The following is a 22,682-nucleotide window of genomic DNA, read 5'->3' on the forward strand; positions in this document are numbered from 1 at the left end:
CTTAAATGACATCGAACTTGCCTCGTCCTGACGAAGGGTCTCGGCCTGAAACGTCGACTGCACCTCTTCCTAGAGATGCTGCCTGGCCTGCTGCGTTCACCAGCAACTTTGATGTGTGTTGCTTGAATTTCCAGCATCTGCAGAATTCCTGTTGTTGGCGTTTTTAAATCGAACTTGCCTCAACCACTTCTGCTGGAAGCTCGTTCCACACAGCAACCACTCTCTGAGTAAAGAAGTTCCCCCTCATGTTACCCCTAAACTTTTGCCCTTTAACTCTCAACTTATGTCCTCTTGTTTGAATCTCCCCTACTCTCAATGGAAAAAACCTATCCACGTCAACTCTATCTATACCCCTCATAATTTCAAATACCTCTATCAAGTCCCCCCTCAACCTTCTACGTTCCAAAGAATAAAGACCCAACTTGTTCAACCTTCCTCTGTAACTTAGATGATGAAACCCAGGTGACATTCTAGTAAATCTTCTCTGTACTCTCTCTATTTTGTTGACATCTTTCCTGTAATTTGGTGTCCAAAATTGTACACAATACTCCAAATTTGGCCTCACCAATGCCTTGTACAATTTCAACATTACATCCCAACTCCTATACTCAATGCTCGCTGATTTATAGGTAGTAAAGCCTAACTTAATGATTAGTTTTGAGGGAATGATAGTATTGACTGCAGAGCTATAGTCAATGAAGAGCATCTTGATGAATGCATCTTCACTGTCCAGGTGTTAGGGATGAGTGAAGAGCCAATTAAATAGTTGTTGTAATGATAGGCAAATTAGAGGAATTCAAGTCATTTCTCAGGCATGAGTTAATATGTTTCATCACCAGCTTCTCAAAGCACTTCACCACAGTGGATGTAATTGCTTCTGGACGATAGTCATTGAGGCAGGTTACCATGTTCTTCTTAGTTAAAAGTTAAAGTCTGTCCTGGGCCTTATAGGCTCAGCAGGCCAGTGCTTATGCCAGTTTCCATGGCGTGAAGCGACTGAGGGTACAAGACTCTCCCTCCCCACCCCCGGATAGGATGCCAGTCTGTCTCGAGATTAACCCCCAGCATTTTGCCAGTTGGGTGGGTGGACTGGAGTATTGGGTGGTTAAGTGCCTTGCTCAAGGACACAACACATTACCTCAGCTGGGGCTTGAACTCACAACCTTCAGATCGCTAGTCCAACACCCTAACCACTTGGCCTCGCACCACACATGTTCTTCTTAGGCACTGGTATAATTGAAGCCTGTTTGAAGGAGGTGAGTACCTCAGACTGCTGAAGCAAGAGAATGAAGAGATTGATGAACAGTCCAGCCAGTTGATCAGCGCTGGTCTTCAGTACTAGGCCAGGTATCCCACCTGGGAACCAAATGCTTTCCCTTGGTTCACTGTCTTGAAGAATACTCTTATGTTGGCATCAGAGTCCGAAATCACAGTGTCATTGGGGGCTGTGGGAGTTTGTGAAGGTGCCTCAGTGTCACGGTCCTGACCATTAATTCCCCATTTTCTCCTAATTCCCTTTGATTGAACTGTTAATTGGTTTTGCCAGTGTGGTAATTAACGTCTCCCGGCCGTTTAGGATTGTGTGTTCTAAGTTTTGCTTCAGTACCAAGATTTACCTGTGAAACTCAGTCTCTCCGTGCCAAGATAAGTTTTCTGAGTTTTACTTCAGCACCGAGGTTTACCTGTGTAACTCTGTCTCTCCGTGCTAAGAAAAGTTTTGTCTGCCGTTTTCCCTTCTATGCTCCATGTCAAGATAAGTTCTGCCTGCCTCCTGCTTTCCTGCACTCCCTCCTGTTTGCCGTTCAACACTCATGCCCGTGTCTGCATCCTAACTCAATCTCCGTGCCTGTGTCCTGCGTTTGGGTTCGCCTCGTCTGCTGCAAAATTCAGTCAAAGTGAGCATAAAAGGCATTGAACTCCTTTGGGAGCAAAAGCCTGTTATCACATATGTCACTTGGTTTTACTTAGTCGGATTTAATAGCATTCAAGCCTTGCCACAACTTTTGAGCATCCTTCTGTGATTCCAGTTTCATCTTCAATTGCCACTTCGCATATGAGATGGTCTTCCGGAGGTCATACCTGGACCTCTTGTATTTTACTTGGTCGCCAGATCTGAATGCCACTAATCTGGCCCTCAGCAAATGTGGATCTCTTGGTTCATCCAGGGCTTCTGGTTAGGATAAATTATTTTGTGGTGGTACACCCATCCACGACTGACTTTATAAAGTCCATGAAGATGGATAAGTAACCTGGATCAAACAGACTACACCCCAGGATTTTGAAAAAGGTAGCCGAAGAGGCATTGGTTGTGATCTTTTAAGAATCACTAGAGTCAGGAATAGTTCCAGAGGACTGGAAAATAACGAATGACACTCCACTCCTAAAGAAGAGAAGGAGGCAAAAAAAAAACAGGAAATTATAGGCCTGTTAACCTGACTTTGGTGGTTGGTAAGAGTTCAGAATCTATTATTAAGGATGAGGTTTCTGGGTAATTGGAAGCACATGATAAAATGGGCTGAAGTCAGCATGGTTTCTTTAAAGGGAGATCTTGCCTGACAAATCGGTTGGAATTCTTTGAGGAAGTAACAAACAAGATAGATAAAAGAGAATCAGTGGATGTTGTTTACTTGGATTTTCAGAAGGCCTTTGACAAGGTGTTACACACTAGGCTGTTTTACAAGATAAGAGCCCATGGTATTACAGGAAAAATAATAATATGGATAGAAGTTTGGCTGACTGGCAGAAGGCAATAAGTGGGAATAAAGTAGGCCTTTTCTTGTTGGATATTGGTGACTAGTGGTATTCAGCAGGGTTTGGTGTTGGATCTGCCACTTTACATGTTGTTTGATAATAATCTGGATGATGAATTATATCTGAGTTAGATGATTCAACGATAGCTGGAGGGGTAGATTGTGTTAGAAAGAAGGGAATCTGCAGAAGGACTTGGACAGGTTGGCAGAATGAGTGAAAAAAAATGTCAGATGGAATGGTAGTTGTCTGTCATATCCAACAATGACAGGAGACCTGTGTGGGAGAGTTTTTAAAGTGGAAAAGCTGATGCACTATGTCAATTTCACTCTCTCAACCACAGAAGTCTGGGTCCAGTGATACAACTGGGATTATATTTGGTTGCAATGGATAACCATGACTTCTGTGCCTTGTTATGTCCTTTATTCTCCATGAAGCATTGCAGAATGGTTGCAGGATTTCCTTGAGTCAGTGGATTGGGTCGTGTTCAAGAACTCATCAGAAGATTTGAATGACTACACCAGGGTTGTTACAGTATTTATTAAAACAGCTGTGGATGAATGTGTCCCCACAAAACCATTCAGGGGTTTTCCCCAATCAGTAGCCCTGGATGAGCAATGAAATACAGAACCTGCTGAGAGCCAGATCAGAGGCATTCAAGTCTGGAGATCAAGAATTGTACAAAAGGTGTAGGTATGATCTCCAGAAAGCCATCTCTCAGGCGAAGTGGAGATTCCAGACTAGACTAGAATCAATGAGGGAATCTCAACAGCTATGGCATGGTTTGAATGCCATAACCTCCTACAAAGTTAATTCTTGCAACATGGGAGATAGCAGAGCTTCGCTTCCAGATGAGCTCAATGCCTCCTATGCTCACTTTAGTGACCAGAACAGGGAAGAACCATTGTGCACCCCCATGTCTCCCAGTGATCCTTTGGTCTCAGTATCTGAAGATGACATGCGGGCTGCCTTCAAGAGAGTGAATCCAAAGAAAGCATCCAGTCCGGATGGAGTACCTGGCCAAGTACTAAAGACCTGTGCTGACCAACTGGCTGGTGTATTCACAGATATCTTCAACCTCTCGCTCCGACATCATGCAGTTTCCACCTGCTTCAAGCAGGCTTCAATCGTACCCAGAAGAGTGTGGTAAACTGTCTAAATGACTATTGCCCAGTGGAATTTATGTCCACAGAGATGAAGTGTTTTGAGAGGGGGATGTTGAAGCATATCAGTTCCTGTCTGAATGGTGACTACCGAAGCAACAGATCTACAGCAGATGCTATCTCGTTGGTTCATCACACAAACCTGGAACATCTGGAAAGCAAAGAAGCATACATCAGGATGTTCTTTTAACATCATCATCCCCTCAAAACTCCAAGACCTGGGCTTCAATACCCCCTTGTGCAATTGGATCCTGGATTTCCTCACTTGTAGACCCCAGTCAGTTTGGATTGACAAAAACGTCTCCTCCACAATCTCCATCAGCACAGGAGAACCACAGGGATGAGTACCTAATCCCCTGCTCTACTTGCTTTACACCTACGACTGTGTGTCTAAGTACAGCTCCAACACCATATGAAAGTTTGCTGATGACATCACTGTTTGTGGGCTGTATCAAAGGGCATGTTGAATCAGCATACAAGAGGGAGACTGAAAACTTGGCTGAGTGGTGTAATAACAATAATCTCTCACTCAATATCAATAAGATCAAGGAACTGACTGGAAACTTAAGGAGAAGGAAACCAGAGGTCATGAGCCAGTAACCATAGGTGGATCAGAGTTAGAGAGGGTCAGTGACTTTAAATTCCTGTGTGTCACTATTTCAGAGGACGTGTCTAGGACACATCATATAAAGAACACTGAGGCTGTCTACAGGAAGGGCCAGAGCCGTCTTTATTTCCTGAGGATACTGAGGTCCTTTAACATCTGCCGGATGATGCTGAGGATGTTCTACGAGCCTGTGGTGGCCAGTGCTATCATGTTTGCTGTTGTGTGCTGGGGCAGCAGGCTGAGGGTGGCAGACACCAACAGAATCAACGAACTCATTCGTAAGGCCAGTGATGTTGTGGGGATGGAACTGGATTCTCTGACGGTGGTGTCTGAAAAGAGTATGCTGTCTAAGTTGCATGCCATCTTGGTTACTGTCTGCCATCCACTACATAATGTACTGGGTGGGCACAGGAGTACATTCAGCCAGAGACTCATTCCACCGAGATGCAGCACTGAGCATCATAGGAAGTCATTCCTGCCTGTGGCCATCAAACTTTACAACTCCTCCATTGGAGGGTCAGACATCCTGAGCCAGTCCTAGTCCTGGACTTATTTCATAATTTACTGGCATAATTTACATATTACCATTTAACTATTTATGGTTCTATTACTATTTATTATTTATGGAGCAACTGTAACGAAAACCAATTTCCCCCAGGATTAATAAAGTATGACTATGACTACGACTATGGCTATTATTTCAAAGAAAGCACGACAGAGTCTCTACTTCCACAGACGTCTGCGCAGACTCAGCATGTCATCAGAAATCTTATCAAACATCTATAGATGTGTGATGGAAAGTGTGCTGAGACTGGCTGCATTACAGCCTGTATGCGACCACCAATGCCTTTGAGTGGAAAATCTTACAAAAAGAATATTTGGCCCAGTACGTCATGGGTAAAACCCTCCCTACATTGAGCACATCTACATGCAATGTTGCCATAGAAAAGCAGTATCAATCATCAAAGATCCTCACCACCCAGGCTATGCTCTTGCTACTGCTATCAGGTAGAAGGTACAGGTGCCTCAGGACCCTCACCACCAGGTTGAAGAACAGTTACTACCATACAACCATCAGGCTCAAAAGGAGATAGCTGCACTCCTTTAAGGATTCATTTAAGGACTCTTAAATTGTTATTCCGTGCTTAAAGTCTTAAAGGACCACTATTAACCTAAACTTTTGATTATTGCTGAGATGTTTAGATTTCATAAAATGAATCAAGGGGAAGGCCAGTCTATTTCACAGTTTGTGGCAGTGGTGAAGCAATTGTCTGAACACTGAGATTTTGGGGAGTCGCTGAATGATACGTTATGCAATAGACTCGTATATTGTCTGCATATTGAGGCAATTCAGAAGTCAGACTAACATTGCAGAAGGCAATTGATATTAGTACATTGATGGAGAAGGCAGCTAAAGAAGCACAGCTATTATGCATATCTTCCCAAGTTCCTAAAGTTGCTACTGACTTTAAGAATAAGACACCTATTGGCAATCAGTGTTACAGTTGTGGCAAAACTGGGCATTCAGCAAAAGAATGCTGGTATAAGGATTAGTTTGCCGAAGCTGTGGCAAAAAGGGACATATTGAATGCACCTGAAAAAGCAAAAAGGCACTATCAATCAAAAATCACTTTTGGAAAAGCAAAAGAAACGTGCATAAGATGGAAACAACAGGAATTCTGCAGATGCTGGAAATTCAAGCAACACACATAAATGTTGCTGGTGAACGCAGCAGGCCAGGCAGCATCTCTAGGAAGGGGTGCAGTCGACGTTTCAGGCCGAGACCCAACGCAGCAGGCCAGGCAGTATCTCTAGGAAGAGGTGCAGTTGACGTTTCAGGCCGAGACCCCTCACTCTTCCTTCAGTTAGTCCTGACGAAGGGTCTCGGCTGAAACGTCGACTGCACCTCTTCCTAGAGATGCTGCCTGGCCTGCTGCGTTCACCAGCAACTTTTATGTGTGGTGCATAAGATGGAGGATACTGAGGATAGACTGAGTGACTCTCACTCTGTGCTTGAAGAAACTTTATCTATTTCAGGACACATCATCCCATAATGTGGGGACAGTTATCTTACACATCATGCCATGGGGTGAAGAGTGTCCAGTTGCTTTCATATCAGACATTAAGCAAGACAGAAAGCCACAATGTCCAGATTGAGTGGGAAGCACTCGAATTTTCTTTGGAGTTAGGAAATAACATAAATTTCTCTTTGGTCGATGATTTACATTATTGACAGATCATTGCCCCTTGACGTCAATTTTTGGTCAATATGCTGGCATTCCTTCCCTAGCAGCTAGTTGAATTCAACGTTGGGCTCTGTTACTATCTTTGATATACAGTACAGGAGGTCCAAGCACCATTTGAATATTAATGGACAATCCAGACTTCCCTTAGCTGTTACAGCGCCAGAGAAATCCCCGAAAGAGATTTTTTACTTCAAGGAATTACCTAGAGCTCCAATAACTGCACACAAGTCTGGAATCACACATATACTGACCCTGTTCTATCTAAAGTGATGGACATTGTGACTCACAAATGGAAAGAGAGTCAACTGAAACCTTACCAGACTCAAAGAAAGTAGATCACAGTACAAGCACCGTGTTGTCATTCCTCCCCCATTAAGAAGGCAAGTGCTTGATGAGCTACGTGCAGGGCACTGTGGCATAGTCTGCGTGAAAGAAATTGCACACAGCTACTTCTGGTGACCAGGACTGTATGTAACCATTGAAGGGAAGGCCAAAGCATCTCTACACAGTCAGAAAGTGAGAAGTGTTCCTCAGCTTGCTCCTTTAAATCCATGGGCATGGCCTGCAAAACCATGGCAGAGGATTCACATGGATTTAGCAGTACCTATAGAAGGCCACATGTTCTTGGTCATCACACACTGCAAGTGGCCTGTGTTTGCCATTATGAAAATACATATTTGCACTGCATATGAAAAATGCATTGAGGAGCTACATTCCATCTTTAGCTGCTTTGAGCTTCCTCAATAGTTTGTAAGTGACAATGGCACACAACTTCTGTCTGAAGAGTTCAAGGCATTTATGGAAACAAATGGTATTCAGCATATCAAGTCAGCACCATATCATCCAGCTGCTAATGGCCTTGCTGAACAATTCATGCTTACAATGAAACAAGCCCTCAAGATATCAGTGGGAAATGGATCCCTCAACCAGGATCTTAGCACTTGCTTACTGACATACCGCAGCATACCTCACTCCACCAACAAAATGGGTCCAGCCATTGCACTGATGAAAAGACAGCTTTGTATCTGGCTTTACCCTCAAATACAAAACAGATTGTGCTGAATGAACAGAATACTCAAGCAGAGAGACATGCCAAAGTGAAGTACAGAAATTTCTCAGCAGGAGAGAGAGTAATTGCCTAGAACTACATCTCTGGAACAAAGTTGATACCTGTGATGGTGTTCTGTGTCATACACAGTGGAAACTAGTAACCACAACATCCTGAGAAGGCTGTTGACAGTTGTTGCCCACTTCTGAGGCAACTGAAAACCAGCATAAACTGACCGATCCAGATCCAGTTGTAGAAATGGGACATGATTCTGAGATAACAACTGCAGAACTTCCATTAAGATCAAATATCACAGCCAGTGCTCCCCATTAACAGTACTTTATGAGGTACCCCCTGACTATGCAGTACCTAAGCTAAGATCTATACGTACACCACCAAGAGATGAAATTACTTTGGTGTCATCGCCAGGTCATTGGTACTCTCCCAGGAACAGGCAGCCTCCAGACGGATTGAATCTTTCGTGACTATCCTTCAGCGCATTAGGCAGAATAATACCCAGGGTTAGGAATGTGAATGGGAATAGGGGCTGTCTACCCTCTGTCCCTAGTTTAGAAAAAAAATTGTTTTTTTTGTTGTTGGTTGAATTTGATGATTACTCCATTGAATGTTAATAGTTCAGCAGAAGGGGAGAAACCTTTAAAATAAGGGGGGTGGGGGGGGAAGAAGGATATGTTATACATTCATGCATATTTTGACCCTTACGGGTTGCCATACTGATCATAATGATGTAATGTGAGAGGACATTCTGGAATGAAGACTTACAAGTGAAATAAACTGTGCGTGTTTTGTTTTTTCACGTCCCCCATCTCTCGTGTATTATTTATAACCACCCAGCTCCCCAGCACCACAAACTTACATAACTCAAATGAATATTGAAAGATTTGGATAGAGTGGACATGAAGTGGGTATTTCCAGTAGTGGGAGAATCTAAGACCAGAGGGCACAGCCTCAGAATAAAAGGATTTCCCTATAGGCCAACAGTGCTTCCAGTACCAGATATAGAAAGGCTTGGATCTTTTTCCCGTGGTACAGTTAAAGTTAAAAGGGAGAAATAGAATGATTTCCTGATAAGTATATCTCAAAGGCTGCTCTCAGTAACAGCATTAACATTTCATGATAAGGTTCAGTGACAGTTATGAGGTACAATAGGAAGGAAAACAACCCTCCCAGTACCAGTGCCATTCTCAACATAAGGCGTGTGTTCCCTTCATAAGGCTTTGTAGCTTGTTGTCAATCATGCTCTCTCCTGACTCTGAAGGTCTTTTTCCTATAAAGTGTTGAAGAATTCAAATATCACTGGTTTTCAAGACCTGCAAGAAGTCCAGGTATGACATACGAAAGTTTTTGTGAGAGCAAAAAGGTAATTCTTTGTGAGGTTAGAGACATGGTCGGATGACACATGATAGCTGTAGCAGGCTTTGTTTACCATTTACTTCATACAGGATGAGAGCTAACAGCATAAATGGCTGTAATGATTCACTCTCTGATGAGCTCAATGCCTTTTATGCACACTTTAAAAGGGAAAATAATGTTACTGTTCATCTGTGTGAATCTCTACAGCATCTGGCAACCCTGTGATCTCTGTCCTGGAGGCTGATATCAGGATGTCCTTCAAGAGGGTGAAACTTTACAGGCTACTGAAAACATGTGCCAACCAACTGGCTGGAGTGTTCAAGGACATGTGCAACCTCACTGCTGCAGTCAGGGGTTCCCCCGCTTCAAAAGGTCATCAATCTTAGAAGTGCAGGATGAGGTGCCTCAGGGACGTTCACCCAGTAGTGCTCACGTCTACCATGATGAAATACTTTGAGAGGTTGGTCATGGCTAGAATTAACTGCTGCCTAAACAAGGAGCCACTTCAATTTGCCTACCACCACAACAGGTCTGCAGTGGACGAAATCAAACTAGCTCTCCCCTCAGCTTTGGAGCACCTGGACCACAGCATTACTATGTCAGGCTGCTGATTATTGATCACAGTTTGGCGTTCAACGCAATCAATTCTTCAGTACTAATCAACAAGCTTCAAAATCCCGGTCTCTGCAACTGGATCCTTGACTTCCTCATCAGGAGATCACAATCTCCACCTCGTTGACAATCTGCACAGGTGCACCTCAAGGATACATGCTCAGGTCAAGTACTCAGGATGTGTGCACACAGCTCACTGATGTCTTCACAGATATCTTCAACACATCACTTATCCTGTGGGGGTTACTGTCCCCACATGCTTCAAATTAGCCACCATCATATCTGTACCAAAGTACTTTACACCTTCAGAACTACCATCATCATGATGTACTTTGAATGGCAGGTAAGGGCATGTGTCAAAACTCCATCTCTGCCACACTGGACACCCACTAAAATGCTTACTGACAGAATCACTCTTTGACATGTAGCATCTGTCATGCACCTGGGCCTGACACACTTAGAAAACAAGGACATTTATGTCAGAATGCTGGTTCTGGATTTCAGTTCGACATTCAATACTATTGTCCCACAGACCTTGGTGAACAAACTCCTACTCCTGGGTTTAAATACACCACTGTACAACTGAGTGTTGGACTTACTAACAAACAGGCTTCAGATATCCAGGATGCACAACCATTCTTCCTTCCCCATCATCCTCAACACAGGTGCTCCCAGGATTGTGTGCTAAGCCCACTGCTGTACACTCTGCTCACACATGGCAGCATAGCCAAACACCTGAGTAAGTACATTGCTGTTCGCTGATGACATGACAGTGGGTCTCATCACTAAGAATAATGAGATAGCCTACAGAGAAGAGAGGAGATGGAAGAGCTTGAGGCCTGGTGCCAGCTAAATAACCTCTTCCTCAATGTCAGCAATTCAAAGGAGATGGTTATCAACTTAAGGAGAACTTGCACCACTCACACCCCTCTTTACATTGGTGGCACAGGGTGTAAACTGTGAGCAGTTTGAAACTACTGGGAGTGCCCATCTTGCACAACCTCTCATGGTCCCAAAACACATTGTACACAATCAGGAAAGCTCACAAATGTGTCTACTTTCTGAGGAGTTTGAAGAAAGCTGAACTATGCAGATCTATACTCGTGTCATTCTACAGATACACAGTAGAGAGCATGCTAACAAGCTACATCACTGCATGGCACTGCACAGAAACTTTACTGCAGCAGTCAGGAAGGTTCTACAATGGGTAGTCCAAAGTGTCTAACACATCATCAACACCAACCTACCCACCATCAAGGACATATATGCAAAAAGGTGCCAGAAAAGGGAGAGTATCTTCTTGAAGGATCTCACCCACCCTGTTCAAGGACTGTTTGTCCCACTCCCATCAGGGAGGAGGCCACGTAGCATCCACACCAGTACCACCGGAGTCAAAAACTGTTATTTTCCTCAAGAAGTAAGGCTGACCAACAACCCCACCCACTAATGAACCTTTCCACATCTCCAAACACTACTACTTTATCATTTCCTGTCAAGTACCTTATGTATAGACACATCTGTGCCTAGTGTTACTTAATGGGCATACCATCAATCTATGTATATAAGATATCTTAAGTATTTATTTTTATTGTGTTGTTTACCTTATTGTGTTTTTTTGTGCTGCTTCAAATTCAGAATAACAATTATTGTGTTCTCTTTTACACTTGGGGATTGAAAATAACATTAAACAAACTTAACTCTTAGCTACTGCTTAAGTCTCTCTACAGTCATGATTGTGTGGCTAATCACAGCTCAAACACTATCTGTAAGTTCACCGATGACACCACACTATTGGCAGAATCTTGGATGGCGATGAGGAGGTGTACGGGAGCAAGATAAATCATCTGATTGGTGCTGCAACAACAACTTTGTTCTGAACATCAGCAAGACCAGAGGATTCATTGTGAACTTCATTTAAGAGAATACACACCAGTCCTCATAGAAGGGTCAACAGTGGACGGGTGAACTTCAAGTTCCTTGGCATCAGCAACTAGGAGGATCTATCCTGGGCCCAACATATTGATTAAATCATGAAGAAGGCACAACATTAGTATACTTCATTAGGAATTTGAGGAGATTTGGCATCTAGGATCAACTTTAGTTTTCATATACATTTACATGTATTAGGAATTTGCTGTAGAGTGTTGCTTAGGGCATGGCATGAAACAAAAACAACAACATTCAACTATTATAAAGAATAAAGAATTACATAAAAATAAAGTTTGAGGTTAAAGTAAGGATATGGAATAAATCGTGCATAAATATCAGCATCTATTTACAATGAAACCCATGTTATAAAATGTGGTTTAAAGTATTTGCAGTGCAGTGTCGAGGGTAATAGATGGAGAGTGGGGTGGCTACCTAGAATGGTTGATCAGATTAACTGCCTGTGGGAATAAACTATTAAGATGGCGTGATGTTTTTGTTTTCAACAGCCCTCCAGAGTTTTCTAGAAGGGAGCTTTAGGAAAAAGCAGTTTGCAAGGTAGATAGAGTCCACAATGATTTTCCTGCTGCTTCATTGCTGCGGACACATACAAGTCCTATAGTGTTGGTAGGCTGTAGCCAATGACCTTCTCTGCTGACCTGACAGTTCACTGTAGTTTTCATATATTGTGAGAGGATGCTACACTAATCCAGACAACAATGACTGATGTGAGGCTGTTCTCTATGATGGGAGTGTGGAATTTCACCAATATGTTCTGGGGAAGATGGAGTTTTACCAACTGCCACAAGAATTACATCCTCTGCTGAGTCATGGTTCTTCCATAGGTGTCATAATGGGGGGCGTTGGGAACGGACCCAAATGCAAGACACAGACACTGAAGTACTAGGAACAGGAACGGACAAAACTAAATGACAGGACAGGATACAGACTAGGAGTAGGGACAGGAATACAGACTAGACTAGGGAAGCAGGACCAGAACGAGGGTATAGGGAACAAGGAGCCTGGGCGTGGACTCCGAGCCAGAGACTGGACAAGGACCCGGAACCTGGGTCTTGACTTGGGCTCGGACCCCAAAACTAGGGGAAGATGTGACGAGGCTTGGATTCTTGGAGACGGAGCGAAGACATGATAAGTCTTGGGTTCTTGGAAACCAGGCGAAGACGTGACGAGGCTTAGGTTCTTGGAGACCAGGTGAAGACGTGACGAGGCTTGGGTTCTTGGAGACCTGGCAAAGACATGACGAGGCTTGGGTTCTTGGAGACCGGGTGAAGATGTGATGAGTCTTGGGTTCTTGGAGACCGGGCGAAGACGTGACAAGGCTTGGGTTCTTGGAGACCAAGCAAAGACATGATGAGACTCGGGTTCTTGGAGACTAGACGAGGACATGACGGCGCAAGGGTACTTTGATGCAACTCCTGGGCAGGAAGCGGGACTCCACCCCATGGAGGCAAGGACAGGGAGGGGTAGACCCAGCTGCAGGGTAACAGCAAATGGCCTGGCTTACCCAACAGAGGCAAGGGACAGGAAGGGGCAGAACCAACCGCAGGGTAATGGCAAATGGCCTGGCTTACCCGATAGAGGCAAGGGACAGGAAAGGAGCTAGGTCCGGGGTGGCTTCAAGACTCGAGGCGGCCAGTAACCTTGGCGGGCTAAGGAACAGCCAAATCCATATCCCGATGACTGCACTAGCCTTCCACCGGTGGGTTGCTCCAAGGGGAGTCTGACGAGACGACCCAGCAACCACACTCGATCCCAGGGCCACTTATATTCCCAGCCCCAAGATAAGCATCAGGTGCTTATGGTCAAGTCCAACCGAAACAAGGGACAGCTAGAAGACCCAGAGTCCGGAGTCCACGGACCGGACCATGAACTGGAATGCAGACTTCACGGACCGGAGCATGACAATATGATGTCCTGCAAAATAATGATGCCCAGAAACCTGAATCTTGAAACAGTGCTAAATGTAGAGTTGTTGATGATGAGTGGGTGGAGAGAAGACAAATTTCTCCTGAAGTTGATAAACATCTCTTTGGTTTTGAGGGCCTGCAGCTCCAAGATGTTCTGCCTGCACAAGGACATTAGCTTGCTTACTTTCTGATAGTACATGGATTCATTGCCTCTGGTTTATCAGGTTAACTCATGGATCACTGGGGACACAGTCATTGGTGTATCAAGAAAATAAGAGAGGGGAGAGAACACACCCTTATGGTGTACCAGTGCTGAGTGAGTGGGGTGTGGAAATGTGCTTGCCTAGTCTCAGTGTCAGAGAGGAAGTTTGTAATCCACCAGCAGGTGGGACCTGGTACATTAAGCTTGGAGCATTTCTCTTGCAGAGGCTGAGGGGTAGTGGCTTTGAAGGCTGAACTGAAATCAACAAAGAGAATTTTGACATATGTCACCAAAGACACTATCAAGTTTCTACAAATATACTGTGGAGCATTCTGACTGGTTGTATCACTGTCTGGCATGGATGCTTCTATGTCCAAGGTCACAAGGGGCAGCAGAAGGTTGTAGACTCAGCTGCTCCATCACAGGTACAAGTCTCCACCATCCAGGATATCATCAAAGGACAGTGCCACAAGAAGGCTGCATCCGTCATTAAGGACCCTCTGGGAAATGTCTTCCGCATTACTACCATAAGAGAGGAGGTAAAGGAACATGAAAGCACACACTCAATATTTTGGGAACAACTTCCTCCCTTCTGCCATCAGATTTCTGAATTGTTCATGAACACTGCCTCACCATTCCTCTTTAGTACTATTTATTTATTTTATTTTTATTGTAGCATAGTAAATTTTTTAATGTTTTGTATTGTAATACAACAAAACAGCCAATGTCATGACATATGTCATGATAATAAACCTGATTATGATCCATTAGCATGTAGTTGTCTGTATGTAGCCCCAGTGGAAGTGAAAACATCTAGTATTATTCTGACGGGTGCAATTATACAACGATATTAATGAAGGAATATTTTAAGCTGTAGGCTAGAGATGTATCGATGGTTGCTACATTGGCAACATTACTGACAATCACATCACTGATCTTTACTGGAGTGATTGGAGGTAATTAGAGTTGCTAGGAATTCATTATGCATACATCTTTGGAAAGAACGACCAGCATCTCTTGACTTGTTCAACTTGACAACGATATGAAGCATTTTTTGATACTGAGTGATCATGCTTGTGGTATTCAAAATGATACTCAGAGTCCTCATTTCTTCAAGAGGGGGCACTTGGCACATTTTACACACCACAGTTCCAAGGAGACGCTGGATTGTGCATAATTAGGTACTTGGTAGGGACCAATAATAAGAAGTTAGGTTGAAGTGGAGCAGTTATTATGTGATTTGGCCAGTGTTGGAGTGGGGAGTTAAGGATTTGGCTCATTGAGGTTAGGAGAGGGGAGGTAGTTGGCCATAGGTTGATTTGGTTTTCATTATTTATTCTTTAATTCTTTCTTATTGCACAGTTACAGCAGTGGAGATACAGGTAGGATACTGGAATGCTCCGCTTGCAGGGTGTGGGAAGGCAGGGAGACTTCTTCACCTGCAAGAAATGCATCCACCTACTGCTTTTAACAGACCGTGTTAAGGATTTGGAGCTGGAACTGCATGAACTCCAGATCATTTAGGAGGCTGAGGGGTTGATAGACAGGACTTACAGTGCGGTATAATAGTTAAACCCAAGATGCAGGATACAGGTAACCAAGTGACTGGAGATAAAGGGATAAGTAGCCAGTGCAGAATACTTCTGTGACTGTCCCACTCAACAACAGGTACTGTTGAGGGGATGACCTAACAGAGGAAAGCCACAGCAATCAGGTCTCTGGCACTGAGTCTGGCTCTATGGCTCAGAACGGAAGGGTGGAGAAGAGGTGAGCTGTGGTGATAGGGGATTTGTTAGGAGAACAGAAAGGAGATTCTGTGGATAAGATTCCTGGTTTGTTGCCTCTTGCGTGCCAGGATAAAGGATATCTCAGATTGCATCCATAGCATTCTTAAGTGGGAGAGTGAACAGCCAGAGGTCGTGGTCCACATTAGTACCAATGACATAGGTAGGATGGGTGACAAGGTCCTGCAAAGTGAGTCCAAGGAATTGTGCATGGTAGGTCATGTTTGACCAATCTATTGTAGTTTTTCAAGGAGGTTACCAGGAAAGTGGATAAAGGGAAGGCAGTGGATATTGTCTACATGGACTTCAGTAAGGCCTTTGACAAGCTCCCGCATGGGAGATTAGTTAGGAAAATCCAGTCGCTAGGTATACATGGAGAGGTGGTAAATTGGATTAGACATTGGCTCAATGGAAGAAGCCAAAGAGTGGTAGTAGAGAATTGCTTCTCCGAGTGGAGGCCTGTGACTAGTGGTGTGCCACAGGGATCAGTGCTGAGTCCATTGTTATTTGTCATCTACATCAATGATCTGGATGATAATGTGGTAAATTGGATCAGCAAATTTGCTGATGATACAAAGATTGGAGGTGTAGTAGACAGTGAGGAAGGTTTTCAGAGCCTGCAGAGGGACTTGGACCAGCTGGAGAAATGGCAGATGGAGTTTAATACAGACAAGTGTGAGGTATTGCACGTTGGAAGGACAAACCAAGGTAGAACATACAGGGTTAATGGTAAGGCACTGAGGAGTGCAGTGGAACAGAGGGATCTGGGAATACAAATACAAAATTCCCTAAAAGTGTCGTCACAGGTAGATAGGGTCGTAAAGAGAACTTTTGGTACATTGGCCTTTATTAATCAAAGTACTGAGTATAAGAGCTGGAATGTTATGATGAGGTTGTATAAGGCATTGGTGAGGCCGAATCTGGAGTATTGTGTTCAGTTTTAGTCACCAAATTACAGGAAGGATATAAATAAGGTTGAAAGAGCGCAGAGAAGGTTTACAAGGATGTTGCCAGGACTTGAGAAACTCAGTTACAGAGAAAGGTTGAATAAGTTTGGACTTTATTCCCTGGAGCGTAGAAGAATGAGGGGAGATTTGATAGAGGTATATAAAATTATGATGGGTATAGATAGAGTGAATGCAAGCAGGCCTTTTCCACTGAGGCAAGGGGAGAAAAAACCAGAGGACATGGGTTAAGGGTGAGGGCGGAAAAGTTTAAAGGGAACATTAGCGGGGGCTTCTTCACAGAGAGTGGTGGGAGTATGGAATGAGCTGCCAGACGAGGTGGTAAATGCAGGTTCTTTTTTAACATTTAAGAATAAATTGGACAGATACATGGATGGGAGGTGTATGGAGGGATATGGTCCGTGTGCAGGTCAGTGGGACTAGGCAGAAAATGGTTCGGCACAGCCAAGAAGGGCCAAAAGGCCTGTTTCTGTGCTGTAGTTTCTATGGTTTCTAATTAGGTGCTAAGTTAAAGGACAGGACCTCCATGATTGTGATCTCAGGATTGCTACCCATGCCACATGGTAGTGAGGCCAGAAATAGGAAGATCATGCAGTTTAAACACATGGCTGCGGAGATGGGGCAAGAGGGAGGGCTTCAGATTTTTGGATTATTGGGCTGTCTTCCAGGGAAGGTGGGACCTATACAGTGTACAGGAGGGATGACTTGCACCTGAACTGGAGGGAGACTAATGTTTTAGAGGGTAGGTTTGCTATTGCTGCATGGTGGGGGGGGCGGGTGGTGTTAAACTAGAGTTGCAAGGGATGGGAACCAGAGCACCAGAACAGATAGTGAAGTGGGTATTGAGAAAGATGTTGTTAAGCCTACATACAAAGTTAGGAATCAAAAGATCAAGCATGATAGTAGTAATGTTCTAAGCTGTGTATATTTCAGTGCAAGGAGTATTGTCGGACAGGTGGCTGAGCTATGACATTGCAGCCATTCATGAGGGTTGGTTGCAGGAGGGGCAGGATTGGCAGTGTTCTGGGTTTTGTTGTTTTAGACATACAGAGCGGGAGGTATTAAAGAGGGAAGGGTGGCATTCCTAGTCAGGGAAAATGCCTCGGCAGTGCTCAATCAGAACAGACTGGAGAGCTCATCTAGTGAGGCTTTATGGGTAGAAATGCAGAATAGGAAAGGTATGGCCATGTTAATGGGATCATATTGTGGACCACCCACAGTCCTAGAGATTTAGCAAAGCAAATTTATAGACAGGTTACAGACTGTTGCAGGAAACATAAGGTGATAATAGTAGGTGATTTTAACTTTCCAAATCTTGACTGGGACTCCCATACTGTACAGGGCTGGATGGGAAAGAGTTTGTCAAGTGTGTTCAGGAAAGTGTCCTTAATCAGTACATAGAAGTCCCAACTAGAGAGAGTGTGATAATAGGGAATGAGAGAGGGCAGATGACGGAAGTTTGTATAGGGGAATACTGTTCATCTAATGATCATAAGGCCATTAGTTTCAAGGTAATTGTGGAAAAAGCTAATCAGGATGAGAGCCTAACTTAGAGAAAGACCAATTTTGATGGTATCAGAAAGGATCAGGCAAGTGTGGACTGAACTGGTTGTTTTCTAGTAAAGGTGTACTTGATAAGTGAGAGGCCTTCAAGAGTGAAATTTTGAGGTACAGGGTTTATATGTTCCTGTCAAAATAAAAGGCAAGGGCAACAGATATAGGGAACATTTGTTTTTGAGAAATATTGAGGCCCTGGTTAAGAAAAAGAAGGAGGTACATAGCAGGTAAAGGCAGCAGGAACAAATGAGGTACTTGAGGAGTAAAAGCAATGCAAGACAACACTTAAGAAAGAAATCATGAGGGCTAAAAAAAAGGCATAAGTTTGCTCTAGCAGACAAGGTGAAGGAGAATCCTAAGGTCTTCTAAAGATATGTTAAGAACAGATAGCAAGGGACAAAATTAGTCCTCCGGAAGATCAGAGTGGTAATCTATGCATGAAGCTGAAAGAGATGGGGAAGATCTTAAGTGGATTTTTACATCTGTATTTACTCAGGAGACGGACACAGATTCTACAGATGTGAAGCAATGCAGCAAAGAGGTCATGGACCCTATACCGATTACAGAGGAGCAGGTGTTTGCTGTCTTGAGGCAAATTAGGAGGATAAATCCCCAGGGCTTGACAATGTGTTCCTTTGGACCCTGTGGGAGGCTAGTGCAGTAATTGCAGGGGCCCTAGCAGAAATATTTAATACATCCTTAGCCACAGCTGAGATGCTGGAGGATTGAGCGATAGCCAATGTTGTTCCATTCTTTAGGAAAGGCTCTAAGAATAAGCCAGGAAATTATAGGCCAGTGAGCCTGATATCAGCAGTGGGAAAGGTATTGGAAGGTATTCTAAGGTACTGGATATTTCAGTGTTTGGATAGACATGGACTGATTAGGGATAGTCAACATAGCTTTGTGCATGGAAAGACAAAAATCTTATAGAGTTTTTCAAGGAAGTTACCAATAACATTGATGAAGGCAAGGCAAGGGATGTTATTGACAGGGATTTTAGCAAGGCCTTTGACAAGGTCCCGTATGGGAGTTTGGTCAGGAAGGTTCAGTCACTTGGCATTCAAGATGAGGTAGTAAATTGGATTAGACACTGGCTTCACGGAAGAAACCAGAGGGTGATTGTAGTGGTTGAAAGCCTATGACCAGTGGGTGTGTCACAGGGATCAGTGCTGGGTTCCTTGTTTGTCATCTATATTAACGATCCGGATGCTAATGTTGTTATGTTTTATAATTCCAAAACATAAAACCAATCGAAAGAAAAACAAGGAGCCAGGAGATAACTCATGTATGCTTCATTTTTACTTTTAGTGAGTCATGCACATATGATGCGGTGGTGTAATGACATATGTCATCCATGTACTTTTACATATAACTTGTTATGAATTATGTAAATAGCAAACAATGCTCTATGAAACAATATATTTTCAATATTAGTCAGATATTACTGAAACATTATATATATTTATATGGATTATTTATTACTCTTGTGGGCTAACATATTTCCTCATGACAGGAGTCACTCTGCTTGGCAGGTGAGACTTGTGGCTATGTAACAATCTCAGGTTCAGGGGCCTCCTCCGTGGTGGTTATAGGAGTTGACTCTTGGACTGCAGGAAGTGATTCTAATAGCTCTAGAAATCTTTCTTCTGAATCTGTTGGCATCCTGAGCAGTGCATGTCAAGCTGCTCAATCTGCTGATTTATCTCAGGCCACCAAAGCTTCGAGTCAATGCTTTCATTTTGACCACACTTAAATGACCTGTTTGTGGCTCCTCCAACATGTTAGCTCTCATCTTGGATGTTACAACAACTCTCAATATCCCATGCAAGGCAACCCTGTGAAGGGCAAAGTCATCCCGGCGCTGGCAAAAAGGGGGAGCTGGAATTTCTGCTGTACATTCTAGCTATTTTGGGTGGTCATGTAAACCTGAGACAGTGTGGGATCTTTTCTGGTTTCCCTATGGTTTATTCCTACCATCCATCACTGCTTGAATTTTCTCCACACACTTGTGTAGTTCTTGTGCATTGATGGTGTAACCACTGAAAGTGATGCTTGGTGTAGAAGAATTCACGCTTGCTGCATCATGCTCTGAGCCCATATATTACTAATAATTTTACCACTGTCTTAAAAGCTTGGAGATGCCCCTTGTCATCCTTACCAGATAACACTGAGTGTCTAGGCGGCCTTTCAGCACCTGGCCCATAGCTTTCTGCCAGAGTGCAAGTGCAGATGCTATTATAGCGATCAAGCCCTTTGTGAGTGTTTGTGGAGAGAAACACTTTAAACTCTTCTTTCATCTCCATCTGTAGGTAGGCCTCAGCTTAGTGCACTTTGCTGAAGGGTTTCCCTCCAGAAAGGTTTGCAAATATATCCTCTGTCCTGGGCAGAAGGTATTGATCTACTTTCAGTACTGGGTTGATGGTGACCTTAAAATCCCCACAGATCCTGACAGACCCATTCTTCTTGGTTGCTGGGACCACTGGCATTGTCCATGGGTTCCATTCAACCTTGGAAAGAATTCCTTCAGCCTCCATGCGATCTAGCTCACTGACCACTTTATCACAGATATTATTGGGAACCCAAGAGGCTTTATAAGACTTGAGTATGGCATTTTCATTTAATACTATTTTACTCTTGTTTGAGCTTCCCAAAGCCATCCGAAACACAGCTGTGGTATCATCCATTCCCTTTCTTAATTCACTTTCAGTTGACTTATTGCAGTGGATGTGGCATGAAAATGGTGGATGGATCTCCAATCAAGTTGTAATTGTCTCAGCCTTTCACAACCCCACAATGCTGGCCCTCCTGTTTTTATACATAAAGCCCTATGTGGCTTGTTGGTTGTTGTATTTCACTCTTAAGAATGTCACTCCATGGGAATTATCTCTTCTTCGGTATAAATTCTTAGTTAGATATCTGCAGGTTTCAGTTTAGTATCAAACTTATTTTGTGGAATGACTGAAACAGCCAAGCCAGTGTCCTATTCTATTTCAATTAATTTGCCCTTCACTTCTGGTGTAAGCCATATTGTTTATCTCTTGTTATTTTTGCACATTGTAAATCTCAAGGCTATCCATTTCTGTGTCACTCTCATCATTCTCAGATTTTTCATCAACAGCATGTAGATTAGTGTTTCTTTAAATTTGCCACATGACTTTTTATCTTTATTTCTTCCCTTTGCAGTTAATTTACTTTTGTCTGCAGATGTGTCCTGGTTTAATGCATTTTCTGCAAGCTTTGCCTTTAAATCTGCATTGGTCTTGTTGTAGGTGAGCATCTACCACAATGGTAACACAGTTTGTTTGGCCAGACAGGTTTCTGTATAGATGTTCCAATATTGTTCATGATCACTTTCATTCCTGACTGCAACTCAATAGTGTCTCTGCTGTTTCCATTGATACAGCGATTTCAACTGCTCTTTTAAATGTGAGCTGTGCTTCAGTTAGGATCTGTTTTTGAATGGTTTCTTGTAAGAGTCCACAAACTGAAAGATCTCTTAGTGCATCATTAAGCCCATCAATGAACTCACAATGCTTGGACAATTTCTTCAGTTCGGCCACGTAAGTTGAAATGGAATCCTCTTCCTTTTGATTTTGTTTATGAAAACCTAAAGCATTCTGCAATCAACAATGGTTTTGGTTCTAAGTGTTCCTGCATTACTTTCACAATATCAACAAAGCTCATTTTGGCTGGTTGGTTGGAGCAGTCAAACTTCTAAGTAAACTGCATGTCTTTAAACCCAATGCACTCTGCAAAACTGGCACTGGCTATTTCATTTGCTTCAAAATACAGATCAATTCGTTCAGTACTGTATACATATTCCAATTATCTCTTGTGCAACTGAATCAATTTATTTTTCCAATGTAGGAACATTTCTGCTTCTTTTAAATTATTATTATCACCTGGTATTCATTGTTTATGAACCCATGAATTTCACCCATTACCTGCCTTTTTTTAAACTCCAATGTCTCCTCCTCTTGTAAAGAAAGTCCGATGTGATTTTTTTAAGTCTCACTCGAAAGTCTCACTGAGCTTTTAGAAATTTGAACATCTCACTGTGTTTCAACAGGTAGGAGGTTGTCTCAGGTTCATTTTAAAACTTACTCATTGCCACTGTTATGTTTTGTAACTCCAAAACATAAAATTATTTGAAAAAAACACAAGGAGCTGGGAGATAACGTGTGCGCTTTGTTTTTGCATTTAGCGAGGCACGCACATATGACATGGTGGCATAATGACGTGTGTTATTCATGTACATTTACATATATCCCATAATGAATTACGTAAATGACAATGCTTAATCAAACAATATATTTAAAATATTACTCAAATATTACTGAAATATTAAATGCATACACAACAAATATGGTAAACTGGATCAGCATGTCCAGTTGCGGATGACACCATGACTGGAAGTGTAGTGGAAAACAAGGAAAATTATCAAAGCTTGCAGTGGGATCTGGAGCAGCTGAAAAAAGGTACTGAAAAATGGCAGATGAAATTTAATGCAGGCAAGTGTAAG

This window comes from Mobula hypostoma, chromosome 1 (genome assembly GCF_963921235.1).
Source record: "Mobula hypostoma chromosome 1, sMobHyp1.1, whole genome shotgun sequence".
In the NCBI taxonomy this organism is placed as follows: Eukaryota; Metazoa; Chordata; class Chondrichthyes; order Myliobatiformes; family Myliobatidae; genus Mobula; species Mobula hypostoma.